Genomic DNA, 12,079 nt, shown 5'->3' with positions numbered 1-12,079 from the left:
ATGCATAGGTTCATGGGCGGAACCCGCAAGTTGATCACCAAAACATACATCAAGTGGATCACATGATATCCCATTGTTACCATAGATAAGCACGGCAAGACATATATCAAGTGTTCTCAAATCCTTAATGACTCAATCCGATAAGATAACTTCAAGAGGAAAACTCAATTCATCACAAGAGAGTAGAGGGGGAGAAACATCATAGGATCCAACTATAATAGCAAAGCTCACGATACATCAAGATCGTGCCATAGAGAGAACATGAGAGAGAGGGATCAAACACATAACTACTGGTACATACCCTCAGCCCCGAGGGTGAACTACTCCCTCCTCGTCATTGAGAGCAACGGGATGATGAAGATGGCCACCGGTGATGGGTTCTTGATACGTCTGTCGGTGTCAAAACCGGCAGATCTTGGGTAGGGGGTCCCGAACTGTGCGTCTAGGCGGATGGTAACAGGAGACAAGGGACACGATGTTTTACCCAGGTTCGGGCCCTCTTGATGGAGGTAAAACCCTACGTCCTGCTTGATTGATATTGATGATGTGGGTATTACAAGAGTAGATCTACCACGAGATTAAGGAGACTAAACCCTAGAAGCTAGCCTATGGTATGATTGTTGTTCGTCCTATGGACTAAAACCATCCGGTTTATATAGACACCGGAGAAGGCTAGGGTTACACAGAGTCGATTACAATGGTAGGAGATCTACATATCCATATCGCCAAGCTTGCCTTCCACGCCAAGGAAAGTCCCATCCGGACACGGGACAAAGAGTTCAATCTTGTATCTTCATAGTCTTGGAGTCCAGCCGATGATGACAGTTCGGCTATCCGGACACCCCCTAGTCCTGGACTCCCTCAGTAGCCCCTGAACCAGGCTTCAATGATGACGAGTCCGGCGCGCATATTGTCTTCGGCATTGCAAGGCGGGTTCCTCCTCCGAATAATTTATAGAAGATTGTGAACACCAGGATAGTGTCCGGCTCTGCAAAATAAATTCCACATACCACCATAGAGAGAATAATATTTACACAAGTTCAATCTGCTGACGTATTTTGTTGCGTGACGTCCCACCACCACCAAGCCTTTACTCGAATTGTTTTTATTGTACCACCTCAGCGCGTTTAGCAAAGCGGTTTCCTTGGCACGTCTTGTCGAAGCAGAGATCGTGTTCCCCTTATTGCAGGATTCCCATCAATACGGACGTGGGTAACCCAACCGCGCCAATGATTGCGGCGCTTGGGAGATAAGCGAGTTTTATCAGGCCGGTGGGGACGCATGGTTTCGTCCGCCCATATAAGGGGATAAAGATCCACCCTTTTACCTACGCCTTCTTCCTCCTTTGCTTATCCATCTCCGTGAACTCGAGCTCCATCGCCCAAGTCCGCACATCTCACCTCAACCTTATCCAACTATGTCCGGAGCGGGAGGCAAGTGGATGGCCTCCTCCGTTACGGAGGGGCACATCAAGAAGCTGTGCAGCGCTGGATATCTGTCCAGCGACATCGCGCACCGGCTCCCCGGCAAGGGGGAGCTCATCCCCACCCCAAGGCCCCATGAGAGGGTAGTATTCCTTTCCCATTTCCTCCGCGGACTGGGCTTCCCACTCCATCCCTTTGTCCGGGGGCTCATGTTCTACTACGACCTGGATTTCCATGATCTGGCCCCGAATTTCATCCTCAACATCTCGGCGTTTATCATCGTGTGTGAGGCCTTCCTCTGCATCCATCCCCACTTCGGCTTGTGGCTCAAGACCTTCAGTGTCAAGCCAAAGGTTGTGAAGGGCAGCCAAGCGGAGTGCGGAGGCGCCATGGTGGGCAAGATGCCCAACGTTACTTGGCTCGAGGGCACCTTCGTGGAAACCATTAAGGGGTGGCAATCGGGGTGGTTCTACATCACCGAGCCGCGTGACCCTGAATGGGCAGCGGCCCCCGAATTCAGATCTGGCATCCCCATACGGCTCACCTCCTAGAAAGAGAGTGGCCGGACATGGGGTGATTCAGAGGAGCTGACTGGACTCCAAGCCTGCATCCAAAAGCTAGTGAACAAGAAGCTCAAGCTTGTAAACGTAGTCCAGGTCATGCTCATCCGCCAGATTCTCCCGTGCCAACAACGGGACTTCAATATGTGGGAGTTCGATTCGGTGCAGCACCAGACTTTGAGCAGGCTCTTCGACACTACGTACGAAGAGGCCTGGAGGGTGCTGTTTAAGGGCGCCGAGGCTCCCGCATCTGCTACCGAAGATCGCGGATTCAGCTCGCAGTGTCCGGCTAGCGAGGTAAGCGATTTTACCCTTCATGAGACACTTGTTTTCCATAGTTTGACTCTATGCGGGATCCAAACTCCCTCTCCTTTGACAGGACTGGCTGAAGAAGGCCGAGAAGATTAACTGTCTGGCCCCTTTGCCAGAAGACCTAGCGGACGCCCGCTTAACGGGGCTGCTGGTTCCGGCACCGCACGTGGTGCCGGAGAAGAAGGCCAAGAAGAAGGCCACGGACACTCGAAAGAGTTCCCGTTTTCAGGTGTCATCGGACTTATCGTCCGGTAACTCCGAGGTGGACTCCTCCCACGAAGGCGAGGAGGAGAAGAAAGAGGCCTCTCCCCCAGCGGGGGGAGGGAAGAAAAGGAAGGCCTCCCCAACGAGGGAGGCCGAAGGGTCCAAGAAGGGAAGGACTCTTCCCCCGGACTGCTCTGCCAACGCCGGCGACGACGACGAGGATTGGCCTTCAAGGGCCAAGCCCCTGGTGAGATCGTAAGTATCCGGACTCCCGAATAACTTCCTGATTTTTCTTTTCGCCACATGGTGTCTTTCTAATGCCGCATACAACCCTGCAGTACGCCCAAGGATGATCTTCCCGCTTCGTCGAGCGGGTCCTTGGGTGCGTCGGATATGGATTCCCTTCTGACCGCCTCCACCCCCCGTGATGCGGACGATGCCAAGGTGGGATCCCGGGAAGGGACCCGCCAGGAGGAGGAGGCCTCGGAGGTGTCGCAGGGCAACCTCCCGGATTTTGCACCGGACTACGCACCGGAACCTGTAGTGGCTCCGGAGTCCGGCGGGCGGCCCCTTCGTAAGAAGGGCAAGACCGTGACGCTGGCGGCCTCCGTCCAACCGGAGGCGCCGGATAGCATGCCGGAGGCGCTCAACGGTGCTTCCATCAAAGAGGAACACCGCACCGTCATGAGTGCGGTCATTCAGAAGGTTCAGCTCGCCAAGAGCGGGCTGACCGAAGCCTGCAGCAGCCTTTTAACAGGCTTTGAGGTAAGAATTTTGATATATGTAAAATAGTACCGCATAGACAGTAGCCCTTGATGCTCGGTTCGGTGTTCGGAAAGAAAAGCCAGACTGAGGATCTAAAAAGATATACGTAGGAGTCATAAAAAAATATGTCAATATGGGATTGCAGGCTGTGTTGCTGACCTCTGCCGCACTGACTGCGGAGGTCAATACTTTGAAGCAAAGCCTCGAGCGGTCCGAGAACAAGCTCGGCCGTGCCAAGAAGTAGCTCGAGGACAAGGAAGGTGAGTAACACCTTATTAAAATTGTACCTTACAGAAAAGGATTTGGTTGCAAGAAGAATGACAAGGATAACGTGGGTATTGTAGGGGCCACGAACGAGGTGGCGACCCTGAAGGAGGCGGTGTCCGTGGCCGAACGTAATGCGGCCGTGGAGCGCACCGAGCGAGAGAAGCAGGAGGCGCGGGTGGCAGAGGTACAGCAAGAGCTCCAGGCTCTCGTGGAAAAACATGAGAGTTTGGAGCGCGACTCGAATACTCGAGAGTCCGAGCTTGCATCGGCTCTTGAGAGTGCCAAAGCCGCTTAGGCTGAAGCCAACAAGGCCCTCTAGGAAATCGAGGCATTGAAGAAAATAGCGGCGGGTAAGGCATTTTTCATGCAAAGCAAGCATGTGAGGGTGAATTACCTATTACTTACCCGAATTTGGAGCTCTCCAGGAGCGTTCGCAGATCTGCCCTGCAGCATGTCCGATGCTGCCGCTTTCTACAGGGCCAAGGAGGGGAGCTCGACGGAGAAGGTCTTCTGGTCTCAGTATGCTGAGGCTGGACATCTGATGCCCCTTAGCGACTAGCTGAAGCGGCTGGTTGAGCTCCACAAGGTGGCCGAACAGGCCGTGAAGGGCCTCATAGTTCGGCTGTGGCCCAAGGAGGCCATGCCTGGGAGCTACTTCGGCCTGGTGCGGCGGCTGGTGGATGCGTGTCCATGGGTTGTAGTCATCAAGCGCTCCGCCTGTATTGAAGGTGCCCGTTGGGCCCTTGCCCACGCAAAGGTGCAATGGGGCAAGATGGATGCTGAGAAGCTTGTGATGGACGCGCCACCGCCGGGCAAGGAGTATCGCACGCCCGAGATGTATTATAAGAGTGTCCTGAAGGGTGCCCGCATTATTGCGGGTGAGTGCTCCAAAGATGTAATATTTGAGTAGACTCGCATTTTGTTATCCTGTGCGCTGAAAACTTTGTTCATATGCGCTAAGAAATGCTTGTTAATTTAAAATATTACCTTCTGTGTGGCCGTTTATCAAATCTGAGAGATGGCAAGTCGTCGGCTTCAGCCCCCATGCCACGAGTGCTGGGGTGTTCGGGATAAATTTGAGCACTCTTGTTCCCATTTTTGGGCCCATCTAAGGAGGCGCTCAACACAACGAACGAGGCAACCGGACTTATAATGCTTGAACACTCTCACTTAGCCATAGAATTCTATAATTTTAAATTTCGGCGAAGCCCCTAGTGTTTGGAAGGCCGAATTTGGGGCGCTATCCATGCCTGGGCCGGACAAAGCCGGTTCCTCGCTCTAAGCAGCATAAGTCTTTAGGGACTCGAAAAAAACCTCTCGAACAGCGACCGACTCTCACCTCATCATGACGGTCAGTTTTAGCTTTCTCCACTAAGGCGCTCGCCCAGCTCAACTGGGGCGCAATCGCAGTGGTTCTCCCAGTGCTACCTTAGCCGATAAAACGGAACGTAAGGTACCAAAACATGGGAGCCGGGCAAACCCAACTATTGACCCAAGACATGATTCGGAGCCGATGCGTATAATGCTATAAGTTCGGGGTGCCGCACTTGTGAAAGTGTTCGGACTTATCACACCATGATGCGGGAAACATAAGCCCCTGGTGTATTTAGCCGTACCAAAGTGTACGGATGCAATATGTCATAAATGAACATATGTATAAGAAAGAAATGCAATTATAAGCAAAAAGGTGATGCATTGTTTATTCAAGAAATACTGCCATGAATGCAGAACGATACAAATAGTGCGATAAGCAAGGGATGGGACTATTAAACATGTCCCCCTCCAGGGGTAGGCTGCGGAATGGTGTAAAAAACAGATTTAATGCTCGTAATGGAGACCACCTGGATATTCGTCGTAGCCTTTCTCCTTCCCTGGCTGTTGCATCGTGAGTTCGGCAGGTCTACTGCCGGACAGGGCCTCCGATGAATGGAGTCCTGTGGGTAAAAAAAAGAAAAAGAGAAAAAAAAGAACGACACACTTGAGAGCCCCTGGTGTGGTTAAGCCGCATTCTGGGCCTATCGTGGTCGTGCCCCTCCCCCTATGCCCATGGTATCTCCAGAGCGTAATGATGTACGCGAAGGACCAGTCTTGCAATTTTGCAGGGGCTAGGGTTGGGGCCGCATTGCTACGCGTGCTCGGAACGTGGCAGGTGGTCTTGTTGTAGGTTACTCCGAGCGCGTTTAGCCGGGTCCGGTCGCTTAAGGGCTGGACTTGAGAATTGCCTTAAGAGGCTGCACTGTACTTCTGCCGCGAGAGCCGCTGTATGTTCCTCCGTTCGGAGAGAGCGTTCAGTGTTTCCGTTGACCGTGATGACTCCTCGAGGGCCTGGCATCTTGAGCTTGAGGTATGCGTAGTGCGGCACCGCGCTGAACTTTGCAAACGCGGTACGTCCGAGCAGAGCATGATAGCCGCTGCGGGACAGAACTATGTTGAAGATTAACTCCTCGCTTCGGAAGTTATCCGGGGATCCGAAGACCACTTCCAGTGTAACTGAGCCTGTACAATTGGCCTCTACACCTGGTATGACGCCTTTAAAGGTCATCTTTGTGGGTTTAATCCTTGATGGGTCTATGCCCATTTTGCACACTGTATCCTGATAAAGCAGGTTCAGGCTGCTACCGCCGTCCATCAGGACTCTGGTGAGGTGAAATCCATCGACAATTGGGTATAAAACCAATGCGGCGAATCCGCCATGGCGGATGCTGGTGGGGTGGTCCCTTCGATCAAAAGTGATTGGGCAGGAGGACCATGGGTTGAACTTCGCGTATACATCCCTGAGTGCAAGCTTCCGCTCCCTTTTGGGTATGAGGGTTGCGTATATCATGTTCACCGTCCGCACTTGTGGGGGGAAACCCTTCTGTCCTCTATTGTTCGGCGGTCGGGTCTCTTCCTCGTCATCCCTATGCAGCCCCTTGTCGTTGTTTTCGGCAATTAGCTTGCTTGCCTGCTGGAATACCCAACAGTCCCTGTTGGTGTCGTTAGCTGGCCTTTCGGGGGTGCCGTGTATCTGGCACGAGCGATCGAGTATTCGGTTCAAATTGGACGGACCCGGAGTAGTTCTTTTGAATGGCTTTTTCCGCTGACCGGGTTTGGAGCCTCTGAATCCGGCATTGACTGCCGTATCCTCATTATTGTCGCCATTAATGCGGCGTTTGTTCTTGTTGCGACGCAACCTGCCATTGCGGTCCTTGATATCCGGACTGCCAGAATTTTTGCTGAGGTTGTTGCTGCGGGCTAGCCAGCTGTCCTCTCCCGCACAGAAGCGGGTCATGAGTGATGTGAGGGCTGCCATGGATTTTGGCTTTTCCTGTCCCAGGTGTCGGGCAAGCCACTCGTCGCGGATGTTATGTTTGAAGGCCGCGAGGGCCTCCGTATCCGGATAGTCGACGATTTGATTTTTCTTAGTTAAGAATCGTGTCCAGAATTGTCTGGCCGATTCGTCTGGCTGCTGATTTATATGGCTTAGGTCGTCAGCGTCTGGTGGTCGCACATACGTGCCCTGGAAGTTATCAAGGAATGCGACTTCCAGGTCCTCCCAACACCCAATTGATTCTGCTGGCAAGCTGTTAAGCCAATGCCGAGCTGGTCCTTTAAGCTTGAGTGGGAGGTATTTGATGGCGTGGAGATCATCACCGCGGGCCATGTGGATATGAAGGAGATAGTCTTCGATCCAAACCGCGGGGTCTGTTGTGCCATCATAAGATTCAATATTCACTGGTCTAAACCCTTCAAGGATTTGATGATCCATTACTTCATCTGTGAAGCATAGTGGGTGTGCGGCGCCTCTATATTGGGCTATATCACGACGAAGCTCAAAAGAGCTTTGTCTACTATGTTCGGCCCGGCCGGACTTGCTGTGTCCGGCGCGACGGTTGTCGTCACGTATCATGGGGCGCCCACGCGATCCGTAGATCGATCTTGATTGTCTTACCTTATCCTCCAATATATCTCGCAAGTCCAGAGCGTTCCCCTGTGGCCTTGTGCTTTTCGAGCGATGTCGGGATATGGTTCTAGTGGGGGGCCTAGAGGCTTCTCTGTCGCGGCCACGGGGTGGTCGGTCAGACATATTGTGCGCTGGTGATGCAAGTTTATATGCCTCCTCCTCTAATCGGGGGAGCAGCTTGCATTTAGGGTAGCTTTTGGAGGGGCGTTCGAGCTCATGCTCTTCGGCCGCAAGGACTTCAGTCCATTTGTCGGCTAGCAGATCTTGATCAGCTCTAAGCTGTTGCTGCTTTTTATTGAGGCTAGTTTCCGTGGCCATAAGCCTGCGTTTAAAACGCTCTTGTTCGACAGGATCCTCAAGCACGACAAATTCATCATCATCGAGGCTTGCCTCATCTCTGGAGGGAGGCATGTCATCCTCTACCTCTTCGTCTGCCGCTCTCTCATGAGGGCTGGCATCTCCGTCCTCCTGTGCTGAATCTTGCTGGAGGGGGTTGTCTTCGGCACTGTCTGGGGTGTTATTATCTCCGGTGCCGGAATCTCCATTCTTGCTGTGGCGGGATTTAGAGCGGCGCCGCTGACGCCGGCGCTTGCGCTGTTTCTTGGAGGGGTCATCCTCCGCTGTTCCTTCGCCGTTCCCATCCTTTGGGATATCCACCATGTATATGTCATATGATGAGGTGGCTTTCCAGTGCCCAGTAGGCGCTGGTTCTTGGTCGTCTCCGGCATCGTCGTCCATACCGTTGATGTCTTCGGAGTCGAAGTCTAGCATGTCAGTTAAATCGTCGACAGTGGCTACTAAGTGGGTGGTGGGTGGGCTTTGGATTTCTTCGTCGTCCGTATCCCAACCATCCTGACTGCAGTCAGGCCAGGGCTCTCCTGATAACAAGAGATACTTTAGCGAACTCAAGATGTCGCCGAAAGGTGCGTGTGGAAAGATGTACGCAGCGGTGAACTCCATGATCGGCGCCCAATCGGATTCGATTGGAGGGGTCGCGGGAGGTTCGGAGTCTGGCGAGGAGTCCGGCACCTCGGACTCACGAGCTTTACAAGGGACAAGGCCAGTATTCGGCTCCATCTCCGTAGAGGTTGCAGCCCTCGAGGCGGTGTCTAGCCACCCGTCCTCGATCTGCGCAGCCGGCTCCGAATCGAGGGTCGGAGCGGGCTTGTGTGCGGCCTCCAGGGCACTGTCCGGTTGCAGAGCTAAATCATGCCCATCATGACAGTGCGGCGCGCTCGGCTGTGGCTCCAATCCATCGAAGATCAAGTCTCCGTGGATGTCAGCCATGAAGTTCAAACTTCCAAATCTGACCTGACGGCCAGGGGCGTAGTTTTCGATCTGCTCCACATGGCCAAGCGAATTGGCCCGCGGTGCAAAGCCGCCGAATACGAAGATCTGTCCGAGGAGAAAAGTCTCACCCTGGACTGCATTGTTGTTGATGATCGAAGAAGCCATCGAGCCTATCGGTAACGACACAGAGGAACTCTCAATGAAAGCACCAATGTCGGTTTCAAAACTGGCGGATCTCGGGTAGGGGGTCCCAAACTGTGCGTCTAGGCGGATGGTAACAGGAGACAAGGGACACAATGTTTTACCCAGGTTCGGGCCCTCTTGATGGAGGTAAAACCTTACGTCCTGCTTGATTGATATTGATGACGTGGGTATTACAAGAGTAGATCTACCATGAGATCAAGGAGGCTAAACCCTAGAAGCTAGTCTATGGTATGATTGTTGTTCGTCCTATGGACTAAAACTATCCATTTTATATAGACACCGAAGAGGGCTAGGGTTACACAGAGTCGGTTACAATGGTAGGAGATCTACATATCCGTATCGCCAAGCCTGCCTTCCATGCCAAGGAAAGTCCCATCTAGACACGGGACGAAGTCTTCAATCTTGTATCTTCATAGTCTTGGAGTCCAGCCGATGATGATAGTTCGGCTATCCGGACACCCCCTAGTCCAGGACTCCCTCAACGTCCATTTTGCATCATGCTTTTATATCAATATTTATTGCATTATGGGCTGTTATTACACATTATATCTCAATACTTATGACTATTCTCTCTTATATTACAAGGTTTACGACGAAGAGGGGGAATGCCGGCAGCTGGAATTCTGGCTGGAAAAGGAGTAAACATTGGAAACCTATATGCACAACTCCAAAAGTCCTGAAACTCCACGAAACAACTTTTTGGATTTAATAAGAATTTATGACCGAAAGAAATAGGCCAGGGGGCCCACACCCTGTCCAGGAGACAGGGGGCGCCCCCCCTGTAGGGCGCGACCCCCTCTCTCCTGGGCCCCATGGTGGGCCTCCGGCGTCCATCTTCTGCTATATCATCACTTTTACCCTGGAGAAAATCGTGGGCAAGCTTACGTGACGAAACTCCACCGCCATGGGGCGGAACCATGGCGGAATCAATCTAGGGCTCTGGCGGAGCTGTTCTGCTGGGGACACTTCCCTCCGGGAGGGGGAAATCATCACCAACGTCATCACCAACGATCCTCTCATCGGGAGGGGGTCAATCTCCATCAACATCTTCACCAGCACCATCTCCTCTCAAAACCCCAGTTCATCTCTTGCATCCAATCTTGTATCAAAACCATAAATTGGTACCTGTGGGTTGCTAGTAGTGTTGATTACTCCTTGTAGTTGATGCTATTTGGTTTAATTGGTGGAAGATCATATGTTCAGATCCTTTATGCATATTATTACTCCTCTGATTATGAACATGAATATGCTTTGTGAGTAGTTACATTTGTTCCTGAGGACATGGGTGAAGTCTTGCTATTAGTAGTCATGTGAATTTGGTATTCGTTCGATATTTTGATGAGATGTATGTTGTCTTTCCTCTAGTGGTGTTATGTGAACGTCGACTACATGACACTTCACCATTACTTGGGCCTAGAGGAAGGCATAGGGAAGTAATAAGTTGATGATGGGTTGCTAGAGTGACAGAAGCTTAAACCCTAGTTTATGCATTGCTTCGTTAGGGGTTGATATGGACCCATATGTTTAATGTTGTGGTTAGGTTTACCTTAATACTCCTTTTTGTAGTTGCGGATGCTTGCAATAGGGGTTAATCATAAGTGGGATGCTTGTCCAAGTTAGGACAGTACCCAAGTATCGGTCCACCCACATAACAAATTATCAAAGTACCGAACGCGGATCTTATGAACGTGATGAAAACTAGCTTGACGATAATTCCCAATGTGTCCTCGGGAGCTCCTTCTTCATTATTAGAATTTGTCCAGGCTTATCTTTTGCTGCATAAAGGATTGGGCTACCTTGCTGCACTTTATTTACTTTATTTACTTTTTCCTCATTACTATTTATCTTATTACAAAACTATCTATCACCTACTATTTCAGTGCTTGCAGAGAAAATCTTACTGAAAACCGCTTATCATTTCCTTATGCTCCTCGTTGGGTTCGACACTCTTACTTATCGAAAGGACTATGATAGATCCCCTATACTTGTGGGTCATCAAGACTCTTTTCTGGCGCCGTTGCCAGGGAGTGTAGCGCTTTTGGTGAGTGGAACTTGGTACGGAATCATTTATATAGTGTGCTCAAATTTCTGTTACTTGTCACTATGGAAACTAATCCTTTGAGTGGCTTGTTTGGGGTATCTTCACCCCAACCAGAAGAGCAAAGAGATGCTCCTCAACCTATTGAACTCTATGAAAATATTCACTTTGAGATTCCTTCGGGTATGATAGAAAAACTGTTAGCTAATCCTTTTGCAGGAGAAGGAACATTGCATCCCGATTTACACCTTATCTTTGTGGATGAAGTTTGTGGATTATTTAAGCTTGCAGGTATTCCCGATGATGTTGTCAAAAGGAAGGTTTTCCCTTTATCTTTGAAGGGAGATGCAATGACATGGTATAGGCTACGTGATGATACAAGATATTGGAATTATAAGCGATTGAAGTTGGAATTTCACCAGAAGTTCTATCCTATGCATCTTGTTCATCGTGATCGTAATTACATATATAATTTCTGGCCTCGCGAAGGAGAAAGCATCGCTCAAGCTTGGGGGAGGCTTAAGTCAATGTTGTATTCATGCCCCAATCATGACCTCTCTCAGGAAATGATTATTCAGAATTTTTATGCTCGGCTTTCTCTTGATAATTGCAACTTGCTCGATACTTCCTGTGCTGGTTCCTATATGCTGAAGACTATTGATTTCAAATGGGACTTATTGGAAAGAATTAAATGCAACTCTGAAGATTGGGGTTCCGACGATGGTAAGGAGTCAGGTATGACACCTAAGTTTGATTGTGTTAAATCTTTTATGGATACCGATGCTTTCCGTGGATTTAGCTCTAAGTATGGACTTGACTATGAGATAGTAGCTACTTTTTGTGAAAATTTTGCTACTCACGTTGATCTCCCTAAAGAGAAGTGGTTTAAATATAATCCTCCTGTTGAAGTTAAAGTAGTTGCACCTATTATAGTCGAAGAGAATAGTATTACATATAGTGATCCTATTATTCCTACTACTTATGTCGAAAAACCTCCTTTTCCTGTTAGGATAAAAGATCATGCTAAAGCTTCGACTATTGTTCGTAAGAGTAATACTAGGACCTATACACC

This window comes from Triticum aestivum, chromosome 2B, assembly GCF_018294505.1.
Source record: "Triticum aestivum cultivar Chinese Spring chromosome 2B, IWGSC CS RefSeq v2.1, whole genome shotgun sequence".
NCBI lineage: Eukaryota > Viridiplantae > Streptophyta > Magnoliopsida > Poales > Poaceae > Triticum > Triticum aestivum.
This window is presented reverse-complemented; position numbering follows the sequence as displayed.